Source organism: Grampus griseus (genome assembly GCF_964374135.1).
Source record: "Grampus griseus genome assembly, chromosome: 20".
Lineage (NCBI taxonomy): Eukaryota > Metazoa > Chordata > Mammalia > Artiodactyla > Delphinidae > Grampus > Grampus griseus.
Window position 1 is genome coordinate 8,312,243 of NC_139014.1, and position 7,963 is coordinate 8,320,205.

The following is a 7,963-nucleotide window of genomic DNA, read 5'->3' on the forward strand; positions in this document are numbered from 1 at the left end:
ACCCCTGTCCCTTTTGGCCTCGAAGGGTGACTGCAGAACCCTCTGGTCCTGGAATTCCCCAGGTGAGAGCCAGCACCAGGCTGTGCTCAAGTACACCCCACCTTCAGGGGACACCTGTCAACCTCTCCCAGGACTCTCTCCACATCCTGGTGGCGGCACCAGGATGGGCTGGCAGGGTCTACAGCTTAGCAAGCACCCAGCTGGGGATGAGATGTTGGTTTCTGCTTCCAGCAGCCGCCCCCCCCCCCAACTCTGGGCATTCACCTGGGGTACCACGCCCTCTCTCGTGTCGGTGGGAGGAAAGGGGCAAAGGCTCTCACTGCAAACCTGTCTTCCCCACAAGCCCGAGGAGGCTGGCATATCCTGTCTTGAGAAAGAGAGGCCAGATGCAGGGCAGCTGGACCTCATGAAAAGGCGCAGGACAGACAGCCCCAGGTGGCACAAGATGGGTCAGGTGAGTAGGACAGAGAATTGGCACTAAAGAGCCAGAGAGAGGAAACTGTCAGCTGGGACCAGAGCTGGTCTCAAAGGACAGGTGGGCTCTGCTTAAGTGAGAACACGTGGGGTGTCTCAGGCTGGGCTGACCAGAATGGCCCGAGCAGGGTGTCTGCGTGCGGACAAAGGCGCTGACCCAGGAGGTCAGATTGACGAAGCCGGTGGCGCAGGCTCTGGAGGGCCTTGAATGCCGAGATAACTCTGGAAACCACATACCTAACAACATGTGTATCATGCGTGTCTGCCCGAGCCTGGAGAACGGTGCACAAGGACCCACACAGGCCACAGGTTGTCTTGGCCTGAACTGGGGTGGGGCAGGGGACCATCAGCTCCTTCCCACGCCTCTCCGCTGCTTAAGGAACACGTGATTTATGCGTTCCTACAGCTCACAGAGACTGTGTAGGCCTCTGAACAGAACTGCCAGGCAGGTGGCTGCTTTGTTTCTGACCCGGCCTGTGGTCAGCAGCGCCACCAAGAGCCGTGCTGGAGTAAAATTTGTGTTTTTGAGGCAGCACAAGAAAATGTAGGCATAACATACTCCCTGCCCAGGTTGGGCCCTCCCTAATGGGCAGTGTATGCGTTAACCAGACCTCCTCAAAGGCAGGAATGTCTACTCAACCACAAAGATCAACTTTTCTTCCTTTCTTCAGACACCAGCAATGAATTCCTTAAGAACATTCCTTTCCTAACCCTGTCAGGGGTCATGGTGATCTGCTGCTTGCCTCCGACGTGCAGATCTGGACTATGTACCGTTGGTGAACTCTGTAAAACGTGTGTCATTTCGTCTCAAAAATACATATAACTGTGCCTTCGACTTCTAAGAAGTGAAGCACCCCTCAGAGATTTCTGAGAAACTGTCTCCTGGGTTGTAATCCTCAGGTTGGCTTGAATAGAATCCTGTTTCTCTTTTTAACCACCTATTGGTTCATTTTTGTCGACAGTGGCCACCAGCGAGCACAGCTGGGGCCGTGGAGCAGCTCCTCCGGTTTCCGCCCCGGGACACCTCTCTCCCCCTTCCTCTGAGGCTCTGGTCCTCAGGGAAAGTCCTCACAGTCTCCAGGAAACTCGGACACCAAAGGCTGACGCTCCTCGCTGGGAGGACCCAGGCTTCTGCTCCAATCACATGAGCTGGAGTCTTGCCAAAGCCACTCGTATTTGTTCCCAAACCTGTGCGCGCCAGCTGACCTCGTTCAATAATACATGATTTAATAAAGGAGGATGCAGACTGGTGAAATACTGTAAAACAAACAAAACAGAAGTGTTGCTCCTATTTGAAATAAAAACAAAACAAATCTAAGTTGTGTCGACAGAAATAACCAATTAACAATCTATAATAGGGATAGAAAAAAATTTTATTTGAGCCAAACAGGACTACAGCCTGGGAGACGGGAGACGGCCTCTTAGGTAACTGAGCAACTGCTCGGAAGCAGGGTTTCCAGCATTGTTTTGTATCTTGTCAAAACAAAACATTAAACAAGTCAGGGATACAGTCCTTCAAGGTTTCAAAAAAAAAAAAACCCCAAAACAAAAACCTATGAGCAGGTACACAGTGAGTCAGTACAGCCTTGGCACCTGGGAAGGGAGTCTTATCATTGAAGGAGTACCAGCATTGGCCTCCCAGGAAGGGAGGCGTTTCATCTTTCTTTCTTTCTTTTTGGCTGCGTTGAGACTTAGTTGCGGCACGGGGGATCTTTCGTTGCAGAGCACTGCAGAGTGCAGGCTCTCTGCTTGTGGCACGCAGGCTTAGTTGCTCCGCAGCATGAGGGATCTGTTCCCCGACCAGGAATCGAACCTGCGTCCCCTGCACTGGAAGGCGGATTCTTTACCACTGGACCACCTGGCAAGTCCCCATCTTTATTTTTCACATGGACGTTCTTTACTTCTGGCCAATGCACCTTTTTCTTTAATGACTAAGGCAGATGTACAATGTACGTTTGACAGGCCACAAGCAGGCTATTGTAGTTAGCATAAAATTCATGTTAAATCATGTATAACCCATAATGATTTCCCCATACCTCAATATTGAAAATTTCTTCCATTAGTTGAATACTGTGGAGTCTTATATAAAGCTAAAAATATTTAATTAGGTGTGAGCGGGACAACTCTACAAGATTGGGGGGCTCATAAAAATCTAGATGAATTTGCTCACATTACTTTGCAAGCATATTTAAGACCTCCCTAGAAGTGTTTAGACCACGCCCACCAAAAATAAAAGGCCTCAGCTTCCTATCAAAACATTAGCAAATGGATGTTATCTTCTTCCATTTTACATTAAAATAAAATGTATGTAACATGTCTGCTTTTTTTAATCCCCGCTTTACCTGACTTTTTGGATAAACCTAATTCCAATCAGATTCTGCTGGTTTAGGAGGTTAAGAATCTCTACTCTATAGTCCCCAGCTGGCTGGGTGACGTGGGGCAAGGGGCTGGAAGTCCTATTTGAACCCTAGGGGAGGCCTGGATGATAAAAGGATGCAAAGTGCAGAGTCCAGAGTCAGCAAATCCAGAGACAGAAAACAGATCAGAGGTGCCCAGGGGCTGGGGGGAGGGGGCTTCCTCTCGGAGTGATGGAAATATTCTGGAAGTAGGCAAGAGCTGAAGGTTTCACAACATTGTAAATGTACTTTAACAACAAACAAACTGAACCGCACACTTGAAAATGGTTAAAATAGTAAATTTTATGTTCCGTGGGTTTTACAAGAAAGTCCTGCCTGCCGTCCTCAGCACTCTCTGCACCTCTCGGCTTATTCCGACCTGTGACTATATACGGCCTGGGTTTTACGGATCTTATCTGCTCTTCTGATTTGTCCTCTTGACACGCCCTTCTTTCCATGTGTTTGTAAAATGCACCGAAAATCCAGGGAAGAACGGAAATGACCATCCTGACGTGCCAGCTGAGAGTCTGAGCGCTTTACACCATCCGCTAACCCAACCCTCACAAGCGCCACCTGGCAGGAAGCATCGTAATTATGACCATCGTCCCCATTTTACTGAAACTGAGGGACAAACAGGGAAGTGGCCTGCCCGAGGTCACACTGCAGGCCAGCGGTGGAGCCTTTGGCTACATCTGCCCGTCGGCGCTGCTCCGCCCGGGTCACCTGAGCTGACGAGCTGCCGCTCCCAGCACTGCCCGTGGTGGCCCTGCCTCCCCTGACACCTGCAGCCCTTTTAGATTATTGGTCCATAAAGACCCACCAGAGGCTGGCCTTGAAGTTGCAAAGCTACATCTCGGCCTTGGTGGGCACTAGCGGGCCACACCCTCTCGGGAGATGAGGTGAGTGTGAAGTCGGGAGGGTCACCAAGTATGTCAGGCAGGTACCTGGCTCTGGCACGACGAGGTCCAAAGTCCAAGATAACGCTTCTACACCGCATAAAAAAATGTATGTACTGTTTGTAACGCCCTGACCACGACGCGAAGATAGCATGGAACACTGATGACAGCACTATGTATAGAACCACCACCATCACAGCTCAAGACACAGGCTGGGTTTTCCTTTCTGCACCTTAACAGATGGCAAAACATTCGAAGACAGTGGAACTTGGGAGAATTCTCTGCTGTGAAGTATGGCCCCAGCTAGTGCCAGCAGAGCCCCCAACCTCTGCAACAAAGCCTCCTGACCCTGTGATATGTGCACACACTAGGTGTCGGGGGGCGGGTAGATTTCAGATCTTGGAGAGTATTTTATTGTGTGAACTTTTAAATTCTCTGAATATTCAGCCTTGCTGAAGTCGAACAAGTCTGACTTGGCGAGGGGGGGTTCTGCGCCCACCGAGAAGCCTGGGGTCGGGGTGCTCAGGGACTAACTTACTGGTCCAGGGCACTGGCAGCACTGAGGGTGTGTGACCGTGAGTCACTCTTCAGTCGGGAACTGTGCTGCCCACTGTGCCCCCTCGGAAGCCGAGGTGACACACTCAGTGCGTGGTCACCGGGCACGGAACCCATAACGTGTATGAAAAGTCTCCTTGGGGTCTGACTCCTTTTATTTGTATTCTCATACAAAACAGGGCATTAAACAGGTCAGCACTCAAAAACTATGTAGACAGGAGTTAAACCACACAAACCTGTAAAGTGCTAAAACAAAACAATTACATTTCAGGCACACAGAACCAGGCAGAAACGAACTCAGCAGATTTTCACCCACCACACACACAAATCTTCCAGTGAACTCACCTGCAAAAAAACCACACTTCATCGGTTTTTATTTGACTTCGGCAAGTCTGAATATTCAGAGAATTTAAGACTGTTAACACAATAAAACACCCTCCAAGATCTAAAATCTACCTTCCACCAAGAGTACGATGCAGCCGGTGCCCCGCAGCGACCGATCAGCCCCCTCCTTCCAAGTCTACGGGCTCCACCCCAGTGACTCCCTAACCCACCACTGCAGGCACACCTGGACATCTGCCCACCACCACGTGGGGCCCTCCTGGCCCATGGTGGGCACAACAAGCCGAACTCTGACAAAGCCCCCCATAACGCAACGCCAGCCCATCTATTCCTACCTATTCCTCCCTTTCTCTCGCTGTGCAGTTCCCCAGTTTCCCCCCACCTTTTGAGTTCCCCACATCCTCTCAAGCACTTTCACACTTCCTCCCTTTGGTCACATGTTTCATCAGCTGGAAACGGCCTTTACTTCCTCACAGGGCCGCATTCTGCCGGGTCCCACTGGAAACGCTTCTTCCTGGGGTCCAGGGCGCTTCCTGCCGTCTACCTCTCTGCATCCCAAACCCTGGAACACCAGGGACCCCTCTTCTTGACGGCCCCTCCAAAGCTGAGACGTAATGCTTTGACCGCTGTAGGTACTTCGAGGAGTTGAAGAATCACTTCTCCATCTGTGTGCTGACAACAAAACAGGCAAAGGTAGCAGAGGGAGGAATATGCCGCTTTGTGAAGGAGCTGAACCACACCAAGAAAAGCAGTTCCACAACAAGCAGTTACTGTGTGAGATGCCCAGGAATGATCAACGTGTGGATCCTCCCCAAAGTGAAACCTGTCTCAGCCCTTCTTCAGGAAGTGAAAGGGCATCTGTTGCCACGATCTGTCACGGCCCCCTCCAACAGGTTCCAGAGCTGCGCGGTCCCACGCGGTCCCACACAGCGGCCACTAGGCGCATGTGGCCATTTACGTTTAAATTAAAATTCCACTCCAGGCTTGGGGCCTGCTCTACAGGAGGACACAGATTATAGACCAGCATCGCAGAAAGTTCTGCTAGACTGTGCTGCTCTGTACACAGGGCTCTTCTGACGTTACAATTTTCAGTACATCATCTTCTTGTTTAAATCCCATACTAACCTCCCACTATTCTCAGGCCAAAGCCCCAAATCCTAACATAAGCCACAGGCCCTGTGTCGTCTGGCCCTCCTCACCTTTCCAGCTTCGTTTCACACCGTTTTCCACTTTGCTTTCCAGGCTACAATGGCCTTTTTCCAGTTCCTCCACTGGCCATACTCGCTAGCCCACTGGACCTTTGCACATGCTGTCCCCTGGCCTTCCCACCAAACTCCTACTCATCCTTGAGTCCTTCAGAGTCCAGCTCAAGGGTCTCATCCTCAGGAAAGCTTTCCAGTCTCCATCAGATTCTTTGAGACACATATTCTCATTAGACTATGCTTTCCTTCAGAGCACTCACCTCGGATTGAATTATACTCTCTTTAGGGTGATCACTTAATTTTATCTCCCCAACTGGGCTGTAGCTTCCTGAGAACAAGGGCCGTAACATCTCTGTATCCCTAACACTTAGCATGGTGGGTGGCCAAAGAATCAAAAAATATTTGAATAAAACATCAACACTGTTTACAGCTTTTCTTCTTTCAGCGAAAATCCTGTTTGCAGTATCATACATGATCATCAAACTGCTGCTAGAATGTTCACACCTGTTACTGCAAATTCAAAACCCAGGAAAAACCTCTCCTGGGAATTTACTTTAGGTCAGGGTCGGGCTGCCTGGTACAAGGCTGCACCCACAACTGGGCAGGTTCAACAACACAGGAGCCTCTTCCCAGACCATCGGCCTCAGGACAATGCGTCTCCACGCTTGACATACCTGGATCCCCCAAACTGAGGTCACTCCGAATACGGTCACCGACAAGAAGGAGCAAAGAAAGGTTGCATGCCTTCATCCAATCGCCGGGGTCTGGAGAGCTCTTATTGCCTGAGAAATACCTGGGAAAAGAAAGTGATACCACGTACTCTAGGAGGATGAGTCTCACTGGATGTTTACAGACCCCCAGAAACTCATGCTGGCCCCCCAGCCGGGGAATCCAAGGCTTTTCTGCGCGGTGCAGTGCCTCCTACAGTAGCCCCTCACCCCGATTTTGGTGCCTGCATTCTCTCTCCTCCGTCCAAGCCGCAGTTGCTACACGGGGGTCGGTCCCAGAAGTCCAGGCCCCCAGAGCTTCGTTCCCGGCCCGGGGAGGAAACCGGCGCCGCGGGCCAGCATTACTCTTCGGGCCGGGGGTCGGCCACCCGTTGGGGGCGAGGGCGCACATCCCCTCGGACACCAGAGAGCACGTGCCGCCACTCTCTTCCTAATCCCGAGCCAAAGCCGCTCCGCATACGCACTTCCGGCCGTAAGTGACGACTTACCATAGAGACGGCACCTAGAAGGTCGCCCTTAGCTTTGAAACTGGGTCATCCATGGCCGCCTTAAAGGGGCCGCAGCCGCGAGATGTTGATTAATGGGGACGAGCGCTCTAGCGAGAGGGGAGGGTCCTAGAGCAAGAGAATCAGAAGGCCATCCAGGTGCCTGGTGCTGAGCGTGAATTATCCCTTTACTCCTAATGCAACCTTAGGCAGCGGGTAGGTACAACGATCACTCCTGTTTTCCAGGTGAGAAGAGCAGTGCTGCAAAGAAGATGAGTTACTTTCCCAAGCTTGGCCAGCCAGGAAGCCAACGGCCCTCTGCTTTCTATGTTAGGAATCACAACCCAGCAGTTTTGGAATCTGCCTTTAGGCAGGGCGGTGCTCTGGTTAGCCACAGGCCCCCTCCAATCCCTATTGCTTTTCACCCACTGTTCTCCACATTTACGGCACCCGAGGTCCCAGGAAGGTGTTTGAATTTGTGACTTGGGGCCTCCAGGCTAAAAATCCCAACTCATTGGCACTCAAATCCTTCAGAATCTAGCCTGGTATGCTGCTGCTCTCTCCTTCCGTCAATTACGAGGAACTTCTCACCATGCCCCCTGAACACCCAACCCTGCCAGCCTCATCTTCCCAGAAGTCTTGAAGGACAGGATTTGTTTTTGCACGTGTAGTTCCTCACAGAGCCGGGCACCTGGGCGCCGCTCACTCCAGGTGTTGAGTGACATGGGAGGAGGTGAAGCAATCTGTCAGACAGGCTGTTTTGCTACTTACCATGTGGCTTAACCTCATGGGCCTCTGTTTCTCTGTATGTGAGATATAAGGCTGGACCGGGTCCCAGCCTTCATTTATCAGTAAACCTCTTTTTTTAGATGCAATATTTTTTCG

General features: G+C 51.2%; 1 long non-coding RNA gene across 1 annotated transcript; it reads right to left on the minus strand.

The window, feature by feature from the left end:
- Positions 1-3,774: 3,774 nt before the first annotated feature.
- LOC309838721 lies at positions 3,775-7,028 on the minus strand. The gene is made up of 3 exons (XR_014298381.1): positions 6,804-7,028; positions 6,540-6,658; positions 3,775-5,335 (listed from the first exon to the last, which is right to left on the minus strand). It is a non-coding gene; the product is annotated as an uncharacterized lncRNA (long non-coding RNA).
- Positions 7,029-7,963: the final 935 nt, after the last annotated feature.